The following is a 3706-nucleotide window of genomic DNA, read 5'->3' as shown; positions in this document are numbered from 1 at the left end:
AAAATATTTACGAATCAGCGTCTGTTTTCATGAGTTAGCCCCTGAGTATAAGGTTTATTTACGTTTTAGCCCTTAGATCTTGTTTTAGCCATAACTTTTTCGTTTTAGATCCGTTTTCGATGATCTTTACGCTCACGCGATCGTTGCATTGAGTAGAATAGTTTAGTAACCTCTTTTTGTACTGTTTATATTGTTTGGTGTACTGTTTCTTATTGTTTGTACTTATTTGCTTGCATGTGCGTGTTTGGTGCGATAGACGATCAGCAGTTCGAGGAGCAGCATCAAGATCAAGACTTCGGAGGACCGGACCAGCAGCAGTTTGAGGAAGGCAAGTGGACCCTTGATCATGTTTTTGACCCTTGAAATCACCAAATTAATCACATTTACTTTTATGTTCATGCATGAGTCTATAATATGATGGGGACCGAGTCAAGGACATGCCTAGTATTGTTTACCTTATTCCTTGATCAACTTGGGTTTAATTTCATGTTGGGTAGCTATGCTAGTCGCTTTACCTTGGTTATGGGTGGATAATGTTACAAATGTTACACTTATTTACTTCATGTTCATGATGGCTTAATGTTGTTAATCAAGATCATATGTGTTAATTGGAACATGAAGAACCACCCAAGAAAACAGTACAACCACAATTACTATATGGCTCTGGTCTTGGCTGATTAATTAGAAACTCTAGCTTGTGACAATCTTACCAAAAGGGCAAGAGGGGATGCATTGATGAGATATAGCTCAGTCCTCTTGGGGCAATTGGTATTGTTTTATGATCCTTTGGTAAGGTATCACCTCATTAGGACAGTGTTATGACCACTTTGGCTTGAAACCTTAGCGGGTTGTCATAGGTTAGGGAATCTTTGTAAAGGCCTCGTAGCGTCCCTATGCAGTCATACCTAAGGAAGTGTGATATGGTGCTTGGCCCGCACTTGCATGGTTGGGTTTAAAGTTCTTCGGAGCTTTTACGCGAATTGTGGTGAAAGTGTACAACCTCTGCAGAGTGTAAAACTAACCGGTTAGCCGTGCTCACGGTCAAGAGCGGCTTGGACCCTCACATGATAATTGAACTTGAAGTTGATCTAAATCGATGCTTTACTTATGGTTATGTTGTATATCTTCGTATATAATTATTTTATGGGTTTAATGGTATATACTTATATCTAGTTAATGCTTGCTAATAAAATATGATCAACTAAAATTGCTGAGTGCAGTTAAACCGTGTCAGCTAATCCTTGAATTAGCCTTGCATGTATTATAGTTGTTCCCTACCACTTGTTGAGTACCAACCATAAGTGTACTCACCCTTGCATACTTGCTGCTCAGACCGTAATAACAACTGCCCGGAGTTTCCAGAAGACTTCGAGGATTTCTAGGCGTATGTCTCCCAGTCATCTGCCTGTGCTGAAGAAGATTCCGCTGTTACTCTTTAGACGTTTATTTATTCGCTTTAGACATTCGGTTTTGTAATAAAGTCTTTAATACTCTCTTTACGCTTGCACTAGTTGTGATATTCACTTATTGTTTAATCATATGTGTGTAAACTGATCCTGGCACACATATGAGATGCATTCGGTTTGCCTTCATAAACCGGGTGTGACACAAAGTGACCAAACAAATCCTATTTTTTTGGTTTTTCACGTAAAAAGGATCCCATATCACAACATATATATCACATGCATTACATATCATAACAAACGTCACAGACATTATATATCACAATATATATATCACAACTAGCCACAAATAACATCAAACACATACAGAAGTCCAATGCAAAGTCCTGCAAGTTCACAAAATATCCAGAAGTTCACAAATACATATCCAGAAGTTCACAAGTCCATAAATATTGAAATAAACAAGTTTATGGCTGTGGTGGGTCGTCGAACGGTGGGGCGCCGCCGAACTGAGGCGGGAACAACTGCTGTGGGAGCGTCGGTGAGATGCCCGGCGACAATTCTGGCGTATTCGATGCCGCCGATAGATTCTGCAAAAAAAGTAAGACAGTAAATTGCAGGTGAGACAAAAACCAAGTTCTCAAGTTATAATTCATGAGAGGAGATATGCTACACTCGTTTACTGAAATGCATTGGGACAGACAGAACAGAAGTTCAAACTTTCATTGAAATACCTGATTTCGAATTCCTATGATAATGCATCTTGTAATTTGAGCTTGAAACTTCAGTTTCGAATTTGATTTGCATAACTAGATCGACCAATTACCGCAAACGAATCCATGAACCTCTTCTATGAAGAAACCTTCGCCAATGACTTTATTTACAAATCAATTTCAACATTTCTATATGTAGTTTGGGATAGTTTAGCCAGTAACTTTTTTTTTCAAAATGGAACCTACTTTAAATTTTCTACGAACTCGGATATCCAAATGGAAACTCCAAATTGAAATTTAGACACACTAGCGCTATTGCAAATGCTTTCCATTTCGCTTACTTATTTTGCCAATAAATAGAGCACTAAAGGATCAGATGTAGGTCTCCTAAATCGTTAAGTGAGTAATGTAAGTCACAATCTCTAAGTCTAAAGTTCTCTAAGTATCTAATAGTTCAAAAAAAACTAAAGGGTTTTCAAGATACTCACCGGAGGAGTAGGAGGAGGAGCCGCAGGGAATTGCATGGCTGGGATGGGATTACCCATTTGGACAGAAAGACTTTGAATGTAGTTGTACATCTGGGCCATCTCGGTCGCCTGCTTCTGCTCGTTCTCTTGTCGTATCCTCCTCTCTTCGGCCAGTGCCGCCTCGTACGCCGCCTGTTGCGTTTGCATTCGGTGCTACAATAGTTCATGACAATGTTACAATGCAAAGCAAATACATGTACAAAACGAATGAACTATGAATAAATAAGAAATAACCTGAAGTTCCTGTATTTGGAGCTGCGACGCGGACAGCCGTGGGCGTATGGCCGGGCTATTGGCCGTGCTCCTCGCTCGAATCAGGGAGAGGGTGGGAGTGCTGGCCGTGTCTACAAGGCCATCGCCAATGTAGTAGCGTCCATGTTTCTTGCCTGCTCCCACCCTCATAATGACTTCTCCATCAAAGGGCTGTGAGCTCGGATCCCAGTCTGGCCCATGGACCTGTCTTCCCATCTCTGTGTACGCCTGGATACGACTGTGGACGGACGGGTTGCTGTACGCCGAGGGGGGGTCATCAGGGTTGTAGGTGACGTTGGATGTCGCCTTGCCCTTGCGGGCCAGAGACCATCCCACGAACGGGTTGCACTCCTGGCCTTCATGTGAGGACGACTGCGAAAAAGGAAGAAGTTGATTACAAATTATGCTGAATTGAATGTTAGATTAGAGAAATGAGTCTGTGTAATGTGTACCCATCTAGCCCTGTACTCGTCATTGTTGAGGCTGCCTTGATGGTGCGCTGGACCTGGCATCAGCAATCGCCGCTGCCGGCCAGCATCGTGCAAAGCCTGCCACTCGGGGTCGAACCACTTGTCCACTATGCGCTCCCAGCACACGGTGTCATTACGACACCACCACGCAGGAACCTACACGTGATCAAATGCATGACATGTAAGAAAAGAGACATTTAACGATGTTTTTCATCTTATAATAAATTTGAACTTACCTGTAAATATTGCTCTCGGGTCAGCTTCAAATCCCTCGCCTCAGACTTCCCGATCTTCTGCTTTAGGAAATGTGCACAATAATTGATGACGCACTGGACTTGCGC

At 42.1% G+C, this 3706-nt stretch overlaps 1 long non-coding RNA gene across 1 annotated transcript; it reads right to left on the bottom strand.

Moving 5' to 3' along the window:
- Positions 1-1767: 1767 nt before the first annotated feature.
- Positions 1768-2657, bottom strand: LOC120679978. Its single transcript, XR_005677415.1, has 2 exons — positions 2605-2657; positions 1768-1993 (listed from the first exon to the last, which is right to left on the bottom strand). It is a non-coding gene; the product is annotated as an uncharacterized LOC120679978 (long non-coding RNA).
- Between the last annotated feature and the right edge of the window lie 1049 nt (positions 2658-3706).

The sequence above is a fragment of the Panicum virgatum genome, chromosome 6N (assembly GCF_016808335.1).
Source record: "Panicum virgatum strain AP13 chromosome 6N, P.virgatum_v5, whole genome shotgun sequence".
Lineage (NCBI taxonomy): Eukaryota > Viridiplantae > Streptophyta > Magnoliopsida > Poales > Poaceae > Panicum > Panicum virgatum.
Note: the sequence above shows the minus strand (reverse complement) of the source record. Positions and strands in the feature narration are given on the sequence as shown.